Below are 19,767 nucleotides of genomic sequence, written 5' to 3'. Positions count from 1 at the left end.
ATCCAAAAAAACTTGTATATGGAGCTATGTATGTGATATAAATGTGAAAATGTATTATTTTACAAATCATACAATATTGCAAAAGAGTTTTGTAGGCCTTAACTAAGGCCAGACAGAATCTGCGGACATTTTTTGAATATTTCAGCAGAGAATCAAAAAAAGAAAAATCTGCAGATTTAGGCGGAATGATTTTAGGAGTATAATAACTAAAAACAAACTTTAAAATAAAAAATAATACCCTTTTAACATTTATTTAATCTTTACAATGCAAATCCAATTAGATACATTTATTTGGTAAACAAAGCTAGTCTCTCATATAATATATCTACTAAAAGACAGAAAATATTACTTTACAAACTGTATTGTAAATAAATCATATGGACATTTTAATATTGTTATTATTATATCACAAAATATTAGTGAAATTAATTTAAAAACTGAATAAATATACATTTACACAAGTAAATGCATAGACTCAATGAAGGGCTAAATATCTGCAGAAATCTGCGGTTTTATGTGCACGCAGATTCTGTGTGTGCCTAGTAACATAGTAATAAGTCTTTATTGTTAAATCTTTGTTAATTAATAATCTGCCCATTTTACAATTTGTAACAAAAGGATGAAAGTTGATTTACTGCCTCTGGTGTTTATTTTATCTGGAGATGTAAAAAAAAGATACATTTCATCAGTGAAATGTATGTGTAGGTAAGTTTGGCAGTTTTACAGAAATATGCCTTGAGTCATCTCTAGCCAGTGAGCCTGGGTTGGACCTATTCCTTTAAAAGTGGTGGGGAAGCATGTGCAGCCCTCATTTGCATAGTCACTGTCAAGCATTAGCATGAATTCTGGGATATTCCGTACTGCCACCTAATGTTTTGATATGTGAGTGCATTTGGGCTGATGCTAACTTTTAAGTAATCAGTGCTGGGAAAATATGTGTAAGAAGTCTAGATTAGCAGGGAAATAAAAGCAATGCTAATAATAGTTATTTTCCTCCACTTAGCTAGAAAAAAGCCCTGACTCGAGTCAAAATATTAACATTTTATTCTCTCACTTACTAGAAAGTCGTCTAAAGAAAAACACTCTGTCCCAGGGAGACAGTTTCATGCTAAAGGAAGGTCAACACAGAGCTCCGCGTGACATTTTCTTCAAATTTATGGAGTAACAGCGTGTCACACTGCATTGTCATGCGATGACACCAATTTGACGTGATGGCTCTTTACGGCTGTCCCTTTCCTGTCATATACTGCATGCACAGCAGATACAAGAGTTCAACAAGCGCTCCAAAGGGGGCTGTCTCATCGCTCACATCGCCACACACACACAATGCCTTCACCATCCCCATATATCTCAGAGAAAACAGACCTGACAACAAATTTATAGCATGTAAAATCTCCAGCATACGCGCAAACGCACATTTCATACAGTACAACTATGCTACAAAGGCATCGCCATTAAGACAAATCAGTCGCAAGGCCACTGGGAATTTAGAAAGAGGTGAAACGGTGCAGCCTTTCTGTGGCGTTCATGGAACACAGATGCCAGTATAGAGCGTCTGTGCTCAGAGCAGCCAATCTCAGCAATTATTAACTAGGTGGCATCGAGAGCGCTGCTTAGCCTGTTCAACAGCTCCCTGAGCTCTTTAAGGAGCTCAAGACATATTTTCCAGCAGGCCCTCTGGAGCATCGCTCTTCACACACGCTCTCTCTCTCTCTCTCTCGCCTTGTCACTCGTCCCTCTCCTCCTTATTTCTCCGGTTGTGTCCTCTTGGATCCAATTTGCAACTTAGCATCACCCCTGTTTGCTGGTTTTCTTCTGGTCTTATCTTATCTTGTTACACACTCTTCAGGCTTTGTGGTTAAATTATGTATTAAGGTCAATGTCAAAACATGGAAGATATGTAATCTACGGGGAGTTTCCTTTTATTCATTATTACAGTGAAGGCTGAGCACAACTGTCAGAGAGCCGAGGATGTGCGCAGCATGGAAGCTTGCTGCACAGCGGGGCTCTTCATAGCCCCCTCTCCCGCCTCTCTCCCAGGACAGACCCCTTGATAGATTTACCCAGCTAACCCATCTCACTTAAAAAGTTCTCTCTTCTCTGCTCCAATCTGAAAGCTGTCAAGCGCACCTATATAGCCGTGTCATTTATCTAAAGGAAGACTGTGCGCACTTGAGAAGATGTTCGCTCGCGTTTGGGGATCTTCTAATGGGGAGGCGCTTTCTTTTTGGGAGGGTCTTGAGAAATGTGACACCCTCATACGTATATGTCTCCGATTACGTTGCGTTTTGTCTGAAGGTGTATATCGCTTGTGCGAATGTGACCCCCTAGTGTGCTCATGGACTGATCTCTACGGCATGCTTAGTGGAAGAAGAAGGGAAAAAAAATGAATGCTTGATAAATTTGAGCCAACTCTCTCTGGGGCAAGCATAATTATTTTCTGATTAGATTAATTCAGTTATACTTTGGTCCTTTCCAGAGCCACCGGCGTGCCTGGAAGAAGCGCACTCAGTCATGCTAACAATTACACAATTAGCTGAACAGCTCAAACCATGCAGGCGAATTCAGCTCCGGCTAACAATCCGCCCTCCTACATTCATTGCATAGACCATAACAATTATCATTTGTGGGGTTTTTATGGGTCTCTGATGCTGATGGGGGTTGGAATAATGCGAGTTCGCCCTCATGTTTAACCCACCCACTCCTCTCTCATTATTTCTGCTCCATTGTGAATACCATAAACGTCTCGATAACCGCAATGATAAACAGTCGAGACCGAGAAACAATCCTTCCCATTATGGGGAGTGTAATTGAGAATATCCCTTTCTCAGATGCTCTTCGGGGACACATTGTCCAAACGGTCAACAGCAGCGATATTTTTTCATCTATATTCACTTGTGAATGTGATTACTTACAGAAGGATCCTTACTATGGGCTCATTATGGCTGTAATATAAAATCAAGCTGTTTATTTTATATTGTACAGACACTTTCAAACACAATTACTTCAATGTAGAATCTAATATCAGCCATGAATTACTGATTTCCATACACACTTAAAAATAAAGGCTTCGAAAGGGAGTTTTTGTGGTTCCTTATGTTGCAGTTTCATTCATCTAGATTAGAATGGATTATATATCCTACAGTTTCGTATTTTCTGGGGGGTTTTATGAGTATAATAACTTAACTTGTAAATAACATTGTTTTCTAAAGATCTGTTCAGTATTGTACTACATCTGACGATCATTTATTGTTTAAAGTGACAAAAACAAAGTTGTCTTTCAAATAACTTTATTAAAAGCTTCATGGTTTGTTTATAATATGGTAACCTATGGGTAGGCCTGTCACAATAATCAATAGATGGACTTATCGCACAACACATGGACATGACCTCAATCATTTTTGGTAATGCAACAGATACATAAAAACCAAATCTAGCAACATTTTTTGCTGGTTGTCCAACCTCTCTGTCTCCATTGGAGGGGTTAGTGTCAGTATAGTTGAAAAAAACACTAATATATTTACTGTAAATTACTATAGTATATTTTCATGTTGGTGTCTGACAACTGAAAATAGCAGGTAGCAGATATCACAGCCTCTGTTACTTTTTACCTTGCACTTTTTTGTTGACATTTATTATTATTTATTTGTTTAGGATATACCCTAATTATTAAATTTTTGGGATTTGAGACCTGCTTTTTGTCCTTTTTTTTTATTCAAATTCAAAAAATTTTCAAAGTTGTCCATTTATGATGACTGGTTTATAAAATCTAGTATCTACTGCTCTTGTTTGACATAGATCTTTTGTTTTTCCAATATTAAGATGTAATAAACTTTTGCAAACCATTCTGTGATACTATTAATACACTGTAAAACCCAAAAAGTTAAGGTAACTCAAACCGTTTGAGGAAACTGATTGCAACAAACCATTTAGGTTAGACCCTTTAACAGCATCCTTTGTTTTCTCCTGAAGGTTTGCCCCAAACCAGAGGGGGAGCAAATGATGACAGAACTGTTGATTTTTGGGTGAACTATCCTTTTAAAGTGTAACATATTATGGTGTGCCTGACCGCCACCCTGCGAGACCTTTTTGACGACACCACAAAAACGTGTTAGATGTTTATGTATTTGTTGACTTGAACACCAGCCATGATGCAATTATAATGATGCAATATTTACAGTCGCTAAAATGTGCTCGATCCACCACCCAAAAGCCGAGCTTGTTCTTGCTCAACACGACGACGCAATCCAGCAGCTCTCAAATGACACAAATTTGTTTCTAAATAGTAAGTTTCTGACACGGAGGCCTGAGAGATTATTTGTATTATTATTATTTGTCTTTGCAAATGGCGGAACCTCAAATCTCCTGCCTCTATGGAGCATTAGCATCTCTTTGTTTTGCTGTGTAGTTTGATGATAAACTCTCTGTAGTCGAGCCAAGCTCACAACCCAGTTTTGTTTTTTGGGGTTTTTTGTTTTCCACAAACTGGACATTTGAAATTAGCGTTAGATGAAAAAGCACGAACCTTCTCATCTGGCCAAACAAACACGTAATGAAATAACCTAGCCTCACACTAAGACGTCTTAGAGATAGGAGCCATGTTTTCTTTTTATCCTGGCTTTTTCTCCTCTCGTACTAGAGGAGCGCTAGCACCGTTGCGTTCTTAACCTCGCATGTAGAGCGTGGAAAATAACTTGTGACTTGTAAGCCTAATTAAGGAATCCTCCCTGACCCGTACACCCAGGCCTCGTCAGAAATCTAACACCAGAGCTGATTCAACATGAGCTACACACCGGGCAGGACCCAGCACTAATGAATACTAATGAATAATAATTACAGGCTCTTTGGCACCCAGACGCACTGCAGGGACAAATGCTAATACGCTTTAAATGTACACCGCTAGGAATGACTAGCGGGTTCAACATGCGGCAGATTAGCCGAAGGGCCGATGCAAACTCAAGGTGAAGGATGAAACATCTCTGGCGGACGAAATTATGAGCATATTGGTTTGTTTTTCGGTGACGCAGGCGAAGCCATTGATCTAGAGAATTCGGGCCACATGAGAGCAGACGAATCTCGGGATGTGGCGCTCCTAGCGTGTCTGTTTGTGACACCTTTTAATTGGCAGCATTAGAGCTCATCAGCGAGCAGACTGTTGTTTGTGAGAGCGCTCTCTCCTAGCGCTTTTGTACTCGTTCTCGCATGGCAGGGAAATTAAACTTTGTGGTGTTTTATTTTTTCTCTCTTTTTTTTTCTCCCCACTGTTTATTCTTTTGATCTGTGTGTACATTATTCGCTGCTCTTTGAATTTAAATTTCACTGTCATGTTTCTCTTTTCATCACACTGATGGTTGCAGCTCTAATAATATTCAGCTTTTAAGTCACTGTAGAATGTTAATTAGAATCTCTCTTTTTTTAATTAATACGTCCCTGCAGGTTTCCTTATCAAATCATTTTTACCAACGTAAAATCGTGCACTTTGTGTCAGCGAGTTACTGTAAAATCTTCCAAATGAAATTGCATATGAGCAATTCCATGCAAATGTCAACCTTGCCATGAAAACAATTACGTTTTCGTCAAAATAGCGAAACGGTTTCTGCGTTTTTTGTGCAAGCAAGTATTTTACAATGCTTTAAAAATACTCAAAAATGTCTCTGTTAATGTTTTTAAACTATTCTATTTGATTTACCAAAATCACACAAGTGCCAATTTGACATCTGTCACATCCATAACGCAGCTTTTTTCCTCATAATTCCAAATAATGTCAAATAAAATAAAATCAATCATTTTTGTTCTAAGGAAAGCCAACTCTTATCCTTTTGATTAGCATTATTTCTTTTGGGTTGTGCAGTTTAATTCACAGAATTTCTACGTAATTTGTAAGTATGTTGTATACTTCAAACTTACAGACTTTTTTGATCACATCTATAACGAATCCTTATTTTCCTCATTTAAAATATATAACATGTTTACAGATTGATTTTTTTCTGCTCCCATAACTTTGTGGTTAGTTATTTTGGAGAATATAACCAGACATTTTAATATAATGTTAACATATTCTTTCTCTATGAATTTTACTGCAAATGTCACATCCATAACGCTGGAATTGCTCATATGATATCTGAGAACTTGGTTTACATGCAGTATGCAGAATATGTATTTTTTTTCACTTAGAGAAATTAAAGCTTAGTGTGCTCTTGAAAGGTTAGCGCAATGCGGCTTCCTCGTGCTTGTATTGTGGGGTATTAGTGGTAATGTGTTGTGCTCTGCCTCCCTAAATGCTAGTGTTGTCCAGCAGCTTCTACTGTCCCATCTATCATCTTCAGCTGTGAGCCAAGGATTCTGGGATAGAGGAGCCACGTACTGGGCTGTGATAATGAAAGGTCACAAAGGGGGTGGAGTGTTGAAATTGCTTTACTTTACAATGAAACATGTTCAGCCCAAGCAGTGCCATACCCGAGGAGCGCTGTCTGGAGCAGAGCTAGAATTTCAAACGCTCTCATGGCCACTGAGGCAATAGATTTGCTTTCAATAGAACACAGCAAAGGCCATTTCACATTTTAGATATTTTATTGGAAGTCAGAATTATTTGTTCTTGGAGATTCGTCCATTGGCTTAATTTTGGGGAAATTCTGTGAAATGTTTGGAAACTTGTTTAAATGCTGTACTCATTCATATACTGTAAACCATGCTGGGTTCCACACAATCAGTTTGTGTTAGGGTAACATGAAATAATTAAGTTAACTTATTAGTTTTACAAATTTAAGTTGATTGAACTTAAAACAATCAAGGTGTCTCAAAAAACCTCAACCGTTATGTTGTTTCAGCTCATTTTAAATAAGTAGTTTTAACAAACAATGAAAAGTGATAATGAAAGGTCACAAAGGGGGTGGAGTGTTGAAATTGCTTTGCTTTAAAATGAAACATATTCAGCCCAAACAGTGCCATACACGCTCTCATAGCCACTGAGGCAATAGATTTGCTTTCAATAGAACACAATGAAGCCCATTTCACGTTTGATATATGTTATTAGAAGTCAAAATGATTTGTTTACATGTTGATTCATTTGTTGGCTTAATTTTGGAGAAAATCTGTGAAATGTTTGGAAACTTGTTTAAATGCAGTACTCATTCATTCATTCATTTTCTTTTCTGCTTAGTCCCTTTATTAATCAGGACCACTGCGGAATGAACCACCAACTAAACCAGTATATGTTGTACACAACGGATGCCCTTCCAGCTGCAACCCAGTACTGGGAAATGTATTCATTCACACACTGTAAAAAATGCTGGGTTCAAAATAACCAATTTGTGTTAGGGCAACATGAAATATTCAATTCAATTCACCTTTATTTGTATAGCGCTTATACAATGTAGATTGTGTCAAAGCAGCTTCACATAAAAGGTCATAGTAAATTATATAAAATAAAATAATATTATTAAATAATGAAGTTAACTTTATTTGTTTTTACAAATGTAAGTAGATTGAACATAAACAATCAAGTTCTCCCAAAAAAACTCAACAATTATGCTGTTTCAGCTCATTTTAAATTAGTAGTTTGAACCAACAACAAACAGCATTTATTTAGTGTACTATATCTTGTTTATTTGTACACGTTTTCACGATGATATCTTAAAAACATCATTTTAATGTTCACAAAAAACATTTGAGAAAAAATGGAAGAATATTTATATTGATCTAATGTCTGTGGATGCTAAAGCTTTTTAATCAATGCCAATAAAGAGTGAATATACAGTGCATATTGAAGTACACCCCTCACAAATGTATCTTTTAAGTTCATATTTTTAATAGGAAGCTATACAATATTATATTTGTGCATATACAATAGATTAGTCAGTACTGAAGCTAATTCTGGAGCTTATCTAACAAAATAAGTTTCGATAACAGTCCAAAAACTAGCACACCCGAATTTATATGTTATGGAAAAATATTAAATACAAATTTTAAAAAGTGGAAAAATCAAGAGAACCAAAAAACAGAAATATTAAGTTGAAATTTTGTAAGTTGTAATTTTTTTTCACCATATTTAGCTTGAATTTAATTGTTTTATCTTTCCATTTCTAAATATGTTTAATGACTAAAATATTATTTTAATAAATATATCTGTTTAATAAATATTGTTGGTTTAAATGCACCAAAATACATTGCCTATATTCACTGAGAAATAGATGAAAATATTCATTTTCAAAATGGGGTGTACTCAATTATGCTGAGCACTGTAATTTAACGGATATAATAAATTGATATTTGAATCTGTTTTATCATAAACAAACATGCACTACAGCAGTGTTCCGACATGCCTATTATTAAAAATCTGTTTCTGTATATTTCTATAAATAAATATGCCTTCATTGTAAGACATAAAAATCAGTTTCTTTTGAAAATACGCAAGGAGGAGAACATTTCACTGAGCTCACCAACGAAAACTGATATTCGCAGAAAGAGCAGAAAAGAATATATATATTTGGCGTTTATTATACTTTATAATGAACTGATTCACATCTTGCTGAGAGGTAATTAATACGGGGAAATCTTGAATTAAAGATGTAAATCTTGACACTTTGGCAGGGGGGCCGGTAAGGGACAGTAGTCTCCAAGGCCTGAATTATTCTTAGCATAGACCAATTAACACCATGTATCTTCTTTTATGTTCAGTTCAATTAAGAGCCTTTACGGTTTTTAAGTTCTTTTCTTCTTTATAGTTGGAGAGTGTCAGAAATGCAGATCAAAGCCAAACGCAGCGGTCCGTGCACCATAGGTAAATCTGCTTTGCATAAGAATCTGCATGTTGCTACGAAGGTTTTATTCCAATTTTGCATGAATTAAAAAACAGGAAGGGAGCAGAAATGAGGGAGAGAACCCACAAAGCAGTCTATTAATCTGCTCTCAAATCTCCCTATATCTAGCACTCTGACAGCTGAGTACCTCGATAGCTCAAACCCCAGTAGACCGACGCCGGCTGTAGAGAACAATTTCGCTTTTTGTCATTCCACGACCATTCCACGTCTTTTATTTAGATTTTCAAGCAAGCCCGGCAGAGCTGAAAGCCAATGAAGTAGCATTTCTAAACACAGATAGTCATTTGCTGTTTTATATTTCAATACGTGACCAACAAGCTACTTTATTTGGAGAGGGGAAAGTGTTTCTCTGTCCTCTTCGCTCTTTTGTGTTTCATTTTGCATAATTATTGAACTGACAGTTGTGTTTTTCTCACCGCGGGAGCTTTAAACTCAATGCTGAAATTCAATCTCAAAAACCTGGTTCGAAAATTACTGCGCTCACTAATATTCCTGCCGAATGTCATGACGTGCTTATATTTATTTTTGCGCTGGCCACTGTAGATCTCCTTCTTAATTATTTTCCTCAGGCAAGATGGATGGTTTCTTGAAGAGATCTCTGCTGCGTGCTGCGTTCCAATCATCCAGTGATATGATATGGTCAACATATATCATAATCATATTGAGAGATGACATCCAGGGAGGGGCACAGCCTCGGGGTGGATGGATGCTTTCAGGGCAACATAATAACACAAACAACCTGTTTTTCAGCACCCCTAATTGCTGCGCTTTAATTGCATTAAGCAGTGAGATATCAATAAATCAATGGGCAAATGAACTGGGCAACTATGAGCAATGACTGTTTAGTGTAGCTCTGTATTATTCTATTGATGTTCCACTAACGGCTGTCCTTGAGATATTGAATGCTATTCAAGCTGGGTGCTGACATCATAATAGAAGGCAGTCTGGCCGCATGGACGCTCGTCTCTGCCGTATGTTTTTATCACTTATATACAGTGCTTAGCATATGAGTACACCCCATTTTGAAAATAAACATTTTTCTCCATTTCTCAGTGAATATGGGTAATATATATTGGTGCATTTGAACAAAACAGATTTATTAAACATATATTTATTAAAATAATATTTTAGTCACAGAACATCTTTAGAAATGGAAAGACAATACATTTAAATTCATGCAAAATATTGCAAAAAGTAATTAAAACTACAGAATTTCAAATTAACTGTATATATTTTTTGTTTCTCTTGATTTTTGCTATTTTTGACAATTTTATTTCATATTTTTCTACAACATAAATTTGGACTGCTAATTTTTGAACCATTATTGTAAGTTATTTTGTTAGATTAGCTCCAGATTTGGCTTCAGTACTAACTAAACTAATGCATATGCACAAATATAATATTGTAAATCATCCCATAGAAAATATTAATTGAAATGAGAGATTTTTAGGGGTGTACTCATACAATTGAAGTCAGAATTATTGGCCCCCCTGAATTATTAGTTTATTTTTTTCCCCAATTTCTGTTTAACAGAGAGAAGACTTTTTTCAACACATTTCTAAACATAATAGTTTTAATAAATCATCTCTAATAACTGATTTATTTTATCTTTGCCATGATGACAGTACATAACATTTCAATAAATATTTTTCGAGACACTTCTATACAGCTGAAAGTGACATTTAAAGGCTTAACTAGGTTAATTATGTTAACTAGGCAGAATAGGTTAATTAGGCAAGTTATTGTATAATGATGGTTTGTTCTTTAGACTATCGAAAAAATAAATAGCTTAAAGGGGCTAATAATTTTGACCTTAAAATGGTTTTTAAAAAATTAAAAACTGCTTTTATTGTAGCCGAAATAAAACAAATAAAAGTTTCTCCAGAAGAAAAAATATTATCAGACATACTGTGAAAATTTTCTTGCTCTGTTAAACATGATTTGGGACATATTTAAAAAAGAAAATAATTCAAAGGGGGGCTAATAATTCTGGCTTCACCTGTAGCACTGTACATGCTTTTTAAAACACAGAGAGAGACACTGCCATTATGAAGAGTACATTTGGGCTTTTATGTCAATAATACAGTAAAAGTACTGTCTTTATTTATAGTCGTGCAATTGATCTGCTCCTTTTAATCTCTTGGAGTTGTGGGAGCTACTGTAGAAATATAGAATCGTGTGACACCATGCATTGAAAAATTATTTAAATATAATTATAAATAGATTATGTTATTAAGACAAATAAATACCCTAAATATTTCAAGAATCAAACATTTTAACTTGGTATAAATATTAAAAGACCAGGAATAGCTGCCAAATATTTATTACATCAAACCTATTAAAATTATATAAAAATAAACTATTTTATTACTCATAATTATTCAAATATGGGTGAATATCTAGTCCAAATCTACACTGTAAAAAATGTAGGGTTGCACACAATTCCTTCATGTTGTCCCAACACAAATCCATTAAGTTAATGTCACTAATTTAAGTAGATTGAACATTAAACAATTAAGTTTCCCCCCAAAATTTCCAGAATTGTTTTGTTTCAGCTTATTTTAAATATGCTTTTTGAACAAGCAGCAAAAATAGATTTTTTTGAGCGTTCATGATCCTGTTTTATTAGTAATAAGCTGGACAGGAAAGCTTTTAATGCTCAATATCTAAAAATATACACACTGTATAAAAAATGGGTCATTGTATTCTATAATGTTGTCTCCAAGTTACATTTAGAGCAAAAATGTATATATTTTAGGTTGTAGTGTGGCATAATAATAATATGATATTGATATTAATTATTATATGCTATAATATGTATATTATTATTGATACAATGTGTAACTATAGTATAATGAAATTGTAAAGGTTGACCTGTGCTTTAGGACACATGTTCCAGGTAAAAATAAATGTTAGAGACAATTATTTCAAATGTTGTCATTATCAGAAATTAATGATTCATAAAATTAATCCATTTACTAATACCTGTTGCTCAAAATTATATTGTTATTATTATTATTATTAGTAGTAGTAGTAGTAGTAGTAGTAGTAGTAGTAGTAGTAGTAGTATCATTATTATTATAAAAATTGTTTCATAATTTACATTTTCGCTAAAAAAAACATTAAATATGCTTACAGATTTATTGTGACAACATGCCCCAATATATGCCCAACAAACAAGAACCTTTTCTTCTTGTTTTCTGGGAATTATCAATGAAATTTACCTGCTTCTAGTAAACATAGTATGGTCTGGTTATTGAAATAACCATAAAAAATGTTCAAAATGTGATAGAAATGAAACAAATCCTGTGACAACTAGCCTGAGTGTGCCCTACATATTCCCTATTTTTTCATTTCAAGACAAAGGAACAGTCGATGTCCCTCTCTTATAAGTAATAAGTTAGAGAGAAAAGCTTTTAATGTTTGATATCTAGGGATATGTAAAAAGTCGTGTGAAATAATTTTGTCAGCTCGTTCTTGACCCACTATTTTTAAGAATTGGTATGAAGTGTGTGGTAATAAAAAGCTTTGAAGTCTTTTTTATCTCAAGTTTATTTTAAGCCTGTTTTACTGCACTTTCACCTTCGTGTGAGTCTTTCTGACTGTTGACAATTGCCATTTTAATCCAGCGTTCAAAGAATTTTTTTATAGGACAGCAGGCTAATTCAAATATCAAAATATTTTGGCAGGTGTGATTTCTTTGTTGGTTTGTTTTCATAACCCCGTTGTCTCTAAGTATTATTAAGTAAAAATCTTTGCTCAAGTGTCTGTTTGAAGATATAAATAGCGCGTACTGCCATCTAGTGGAGTTTTTACGCTACAGCGATCTGCAATTGAACTTCAGACGCTGTTGGTGCTAGTCATTAAACTTCTTACTAGCTGTTCCACTGACAATACTCATATTTTTTTGTTATGATATTAAATCACTAAACAAACAAACGTTCTTAAACTGTGAAAAGCTGGCAAAATGAGGAGCGCGTATAATCAAATTTTGCATAATGGTCCTGAGGCTGCCAGCAGCTTTAGGAAGGCCGACGTTGATCCGCGTGTCCTTTAATTGTCTCGCAATTTGAGTAAACAAGAACAAAGAACAGCGAAAACATGTTGCAAATCAGGCATGCAAATAAGTGGATTTACTCGCACATCCTGCGTGCTCGTGCTCAGTGGGAATCAGTCAGGCTTGTTCTCAATGGCCCTCTTTTTTCCTGCTGTGAACACCGTGCTCTGTCAGTGATTAGCAATAACAGAGACAATGGATGTAATTTCGGTGGGAGGGAAACATGCAGCATCAGACCTTGCATAAGCATGCACATAAGCAAGCATTCTTGTCTGTGCCACCTACTTTTTTATATTTTATTCATAGTTTTGAACAACAAACAACCATACATGATTTAAAGATTAACACGTAGACTGAGATTATACTCAGTATTTGGGCTGTACGGTGTTGGAAAAATCTGATATGATATTTTTCTATGATCAATAATGTGATATGAATACAGTTTTATAAGAGAAACCACTATTTGGTGGTTTTCTGGAAAGTCTAGCAGTATTCAGGTAGAGAAATTGAATAATCACAATGCAAATTATGCTTTGCTTTGTCTCCTTTTAAGTCCAAATATTTTTTTAAAAGTCCTAGATTGAGTAAAAATATTGTTTTGTTTTAACTGTCAAAAGAAATGTCAAAATTAAGAGATTTTTCTTTAAATAAACAAGCAAACTTATCTGCTAATTGGGTAAGTAAAATAATCTTGTTTTCACTTTAAAATGTGGATATTTAGACTAGAAACAAGACTAAAATTTAAAAAAAATAAAGGACATAAATTTTATATGTATATCTGTATAAATAATTTAATAAAATTTGTCTTTGTTAAAAATAAATTTTGCAAACAAATGTTTTAAGCTCTCTTGACATGCTCAGTCACAGGCATTAAAACACATGCATATGCTAAACCTTCACCAGTTAAACTTAGCAGTGACAGTATAAATCACATGTGTCCTGTAGCTCAACTATAATCCAGTCATTGCACATCCTGCGATGTGACTATTGCGAATGCGATATCGATGCAGAAACGATATATTGTGCAGATCCACTCACACCTTTCTTATTATAGTAATAAAACAGGTCATGGGAAGCATTGTTGAAATAAAAAATCACTCAGAAATTTATTTCAATTATTTATTTATTATTGTTTTGTTTTGTTTTTCAAACCAAGTGTTCCTATCATGCAGAAAAGTTGTTTTTAATCCATTGGTTTAATCTGTTAACTCAATCATTTTTATTAATATTTTTAAAGGTAAACTTAGATTGTATGTAGTTAATTTTAAAAAAGCTCCCTAAGTTGCCCATACATCAATCATCAATGACTTTATGTTCACTAAATTGTTATGAGGGTTAAAATTATGTTTAAAAATATATTAAAAATAAATAAATATAAAAAATATATAAAATAACTGTATTGTTGGTTGAAAAGCAGGGACATATTAGTACCTTAAAAGTCCAAAAGTGTTCCTCTTAAAATTTTTAGGTACTAATATATACTCTAAAGGTACCAATATAGACCCTTTAAATACAAATGTGTATCTTTTGAAAAGGTACCACCCCAGTGACAGCTCGCGTACCTTAATTTCTGAGAGTGTACATTGGTACCTCATTAGTACCCAAAAATACACTTGAGGTGTTGTGGACCCTTTTAGGTGCAAATGTTTCCCTTTTGAAAAGTTACTGACCCAGTGACGTCTCCTAAACCTCAATTTCTGAAAGTGTAAGGAGATTGTAAAATTCCAAATTACATTGCAACAAAACCTGTATTCCACCACATTTTTGAACTGCATCCATAGGAATCTCAACCCCAAAATAAATCTTTATTTGTTATGGACCCTTTAGGTGCATATATGTACCCTTTGAAAAGTTACTGACCCAGTGCCATCTCCCAAACCTTTATTTCTGAGACTGTAGGGAGATCACATTGCAAATCACATTGCACCAAAACCTGTATTCCACCACATTTTTGCATTTGATGAAATCCTGTAACCATTTAAGTTTGATGAACCCATTCATATTATCAAAATTAATAGTTTTAAGACCACTCACTTTTTTAATTGTGTCACTTTTCCATAAATTATGACCTTTTTGTTTTTTTATTCTCCAAATTGGAATGATTTTGTATGCCTGTGGAGCTGCGGTCTTTGCTGTCTACATGCTGCACTGGTACACACATGCTTCCAAGGTTGCTAATGTAATTGCTTTACATTGATCCTGTCCGACTATACGACTTGTTTTCATCCATTTTTAGGGAGCAGTGCCAGCGCTTTAACCTCCTGTGATGTGAAAAGTGTGCGTCCTTTTCAGCACATATAAAACAGATACTTGCTCACATGGCTGGGAAGGGTATACTGTCCTCTGAAAGATTTTTTAATGTCTCATTTTACCATACAATCAACCAGATCTGTTGCCATGATACCGCACATATGTAACTGAAGCACTTTGAGTGGATTGACTCACGGTCTAATTATAAGAACCAGATCTTTACATCCCACACGTCAAGACAACGTCTCTAGCAGATGAGGTGGAATAATGTTTTAGGAATAAGACAGAACGTGTTTCCATGAGATCATGTGATCTGACAGCCACAAGACCCCTTTGCTGCAGGTATATACTGTATATATGCATATATATTCAAGCTTTTATTGAATTTTTACATATGTTGAATGCTTTAATGTACCAGCACTTCAACCAGATAGGAACGTGCATACATTTGGGTTAATTTTAGAACTTTATAATCCCATATAGTAAAGATGCTCAGCAATTAGATACTGCTGTGGTTAAAAGAGACATTCTTTGGCAGAGATAAAGAGAATATTGCCTCTATTGAAAGATCACAGCTAGTTGCCTTTGATAAGACATTGCTGGATTTGCTCGCTCATTAAAGAAATTAGGTTTCAATAAGTGATTAATTTCATGACAAATTGTGGCCCTTTTAAAATAATAATAACATAATCTCTCACGTTAAATGATTATTATTAGTACTTAGGCAGAAAAAGTCATTTAGCGTGGTATTATAGTTGACAATTTGCCTCGTTCAATTCAGGCTCTGATTTTGTAGGCCATTAATGCTGTTTAATTGCAGTCTCTTTTCATTTATTGCGTAAGCTAGTGTGTATTGGTGAATAATAGTTGCATTTACCTTCACAAAAGCTAAAATAACTGTATAATGTAACTGCAAATACTGAATATCACATACTGGTCAGCCTTAAATGAGGCAATGTTTTAAAAACTGTTCTGTTGTAAATACTATTGTAAACCTTTTTCCATTTCTATTTTACACATGTAAAATAGTGAAAATCACTAAATGAAATGAGTTAGTTTAACTTAATTTTTTTAAGTTACTTTAACTCAATGAAAAAGAGTTATGGTAACTCATAAGCTCATTATATTAGGCAGAACTCTAATCGAATGAGTTATGAATTAATTGTATTTTTTTGTGTTAACTTAACTCTAGTGCTTGAAGGAATACCAAACCATTTGAGTAGCTATATAGTTGTTTGGACTTAATTCATTTAAGTTCATTAATAGTGATTTGATGACTGAAGTTAAAATGTTTAAGTTAATACTACTCTAAAAGTTTGATGATATCAACACAAATGATATATGTGTATGTGACACAATATATAAGTTTACAGTACTCAAACCATTTTGTTTCAAAACTTAAATGGTTTGCCCAAATCTGTTTAACAGTTTGAGTTAACTTATCAGGTTTTACAGTGCACTAAAACATGATATTTTTGCATTTAGCTTGAATATAAATGTTTGTTATCTGCATCAATATTTCTGGGAAGATATATTAATGGAACCTTTCAATTGCAGAAAAGGTTCTAGTGTGAGAAAAAGATTTATTTTATTTATTGAATATTCTTTAGAGACTTTTCACAGAAAGTTAACCCACCCCTCCTCTATCTAGATCTAGAATATTCTGTAGGTGTGAATGTTATTCATACCAGGAAAATAATTGTTTTAAGAACTGTAAAAGAAGAATGGTTCTTCAACAATCTCAAAAATAATGGTTCCAATTTGGCCTGTCATGATAGCTATTTTTTGTTGTATGATATATCGCACCAAAATATTTTGTGATAAACAATATTGTTGTCATTTTTAGACCAATGTTTGCCATTATATGATGCCAGAATGACAATATAATATCATCACAATGCAAGTACATTCTTCAAAGAATATATAACATTTTATTCTTAATAATATTCCATTTAATTATAGTCATTTTAACAATTTAATTGTAATTGGCATTGGAATTAGAATGTGAAAATGCATGTAATAAATAAATAATAATAATAAAAAATTTAACAAAAAAGTATATATGGTTAACAATGAATAAATAATGTTAACAAAAAAGTATATAAGTATATATAATCTTTATATAGCACTATTAAACACAACCAAACCTTTGGTTGTGTTTAATAATGCTATATAAACAAAATAGACATTGACAAAAGGAGCAGAGGCTGCAATATCTGGTACCATATCTATTTTCAGTTGTTAGGCACCCACATGAAAATATACTATAGTAATTTATAGTAAATACTATAGTTTGTTTTAACCATACTGACACTGACACCTCCAATAGAGATAGAGAGGTTGCTAGAATTGGTTTTTATGTATGGGCGATATAAATTGCATCACCAAAAATGATTGAGGTCATGACCATGTGTTATGTGATAAGTCCATATATTGATTATTGTGACAGGACTAGTTCCAATGCGATTTTTTTTCACTGATGCCATAGAAGAACCTTTTTGGATACTATAAAAAGTTAAAAGAGCAATGTTTGTGGTTGTGGGGGAAAAAATATCAGTATAAAGAAACTTTTGTGGTGTAAGTAAAAAACTCCATAAATGAGAAAAAAATGCTCATTCATGGAACCACTAATGCCAGTAAAGAACCTTTATTTTGTATATATGACATCCCATTTGTTTTTAACACATACACATTTTTCAGATAATTCACATTCTAAAAATCTGAACCTAAGCTGTGCTGAGAGCTGTGCTCTGACTATATCTGAATGACGATGTTTAAACTGTTCCATTGATTTCCGTGATGCAGAAGTGAGTTAAATTCTCAATCTACACCTTGTCACTCACATGAATGAGATATTACACCACAGTAAATACATTTGAACCACAAGCTACCACAGTCTGCCTGAGCACGGATCCACTGATAACTATGATGGGAGTTGTTGGACTGATTCTTCACGCAGTCAAATCCAATGCCTTCTAATCTTCTCCTGCTTTTTCTGAATTATTCAAACAGATCTTGAAGCAACAGAGGCGTCTCGACAGCGAGCAAAGCTCCCTATGAGAGAGCTTCAGATAATGTGAAATGAATGATGAAATTCTGGGAGCTGAAATGAAAGACTGATGTGATGCGTGTTCAAAGGTGGGGCCCGGGTCCCCAAACCCCTGGGGGGATCAGCGAGCCTCTTTTACCTTTTTTTTTTTTAAACCAGGGATGAATATACTGTAACGTCTTTGCCGAAATTAACCAAAACCCATTTCCACATTCACATGTCATACGGGCATGTCAAGGAAAGAAACAGCTCTTTGTCCAGCATTAGAGGGAGAATCGCATGACTTTTCTTCTCATGTTTGAGAAAAAAAAAATCTAGATTGAAATCTCACGTCAATTAATAGATGAAACACATTTTTCTAAAATAGGTTACTCGTTTATGTAGGAAGCATTTAGGGGGCAATTTAGTTAATGCATGAAATAATTCACGCCATGATGTAATGTCCATTGCTTTTTATCTTGAAAGGAAACTGGCTTATCTGCCTTTAAATACAGTTAATAGCACATCAACAAACAAATAGCCTTAAATAGCGTGATGTTCTTCGATTAATATTGATGACGTGCTACTTGACCTCGGTGCTTGAGTGCGATTAAATAAAACAATAAAATGAATATGCGCATAATTATGTTTAGAGTTCGGTACCTTGCTGTAAAACAAACATAAAACTCCTCTGTGAACTCGAAATGGAAATGTATTTTTAGTGCAGTTCTCATGCAATATGCTTGTAAATCATATCCAGCGCTCAAGTCCAAGACCTGAAAGCTTTCATAAAGTTGAACACAAAATTAGACGGTCTTGTCTGGCAACTGTAGCCATCCAAAGATCCGTTTCAGATTTCTGCCCGGACATTTGATATATGTAATGTGTTTTAGCCATTAATGTACTTACTGATATTGGATGTAATGCTACTTTAAACTAGGTCATGTGTGTGTGCTAAAGTTTGTGTGTATACTTTGGTGACATTTGAATATTTATGCGTTGTTATATCAACAACAAAATAAAAAGCAGGTGCAATTAGAATACAACTAAATCATGTTGCTTGTCTACAATCAGTAACGTTTTCTTTTTGAAATTGTATTGAGCAATGAAAGTTCCCTCCCGTACTGTACCATTAACATTAATCTAGCATGAGAAAATCTCCATGGATTTTCAAAGGCACAAGCATCGTTTCTATTCCCCATCGGGATCTCAAATGAAGAATCCAAACATCTGAGAGCAATTGAAGTGTCTTGTGAAATCCATTCTTCCCACCATGCATTGATTTATTATGTGAATTACAAATCTAAATGTTTTTTGAATAAAGGGGTGTCCTTTTGTGCCTTTATTAAAAATCATGAGGTACAGGGTGGAATAACTATTAAAGCCCTTTTCAGACTGTGCTGTAGATCATATGGCTCTTTGTGTTTCTTGAAACATCATGTTATGATAGTAGTAGATTTAAACAATTTATACACAGCGGTGGTTATAAGGAAATCATTAGATGAACAAGAAGTTTCCTTCTGTTAAGTAATGCCTATTGTGGTATTACTGTAAATTTCAAGAACATTACAGGGGGCTTCATCATAGTTTGACCAGTATAATATTGTGGCCAT

The sequence above is a fragment of the Danio aesculapii genome, chromosome 9 (genome assembly GCF_903798145.1).
Source record: "Danio aesculapii chromosome 9, fDanAes4.1, whole genome shotgun sequence".
NCBI lineage: Eukaryota > Metazoa > Chordata > Actinopteri > Cypriniformes > Danionidae > Danio > Danio aesculapii.
The sequence above is the reverse complement of the archived record's forward strand: the minus strand, read 5'-3'. Positions refer to the sequence as shown.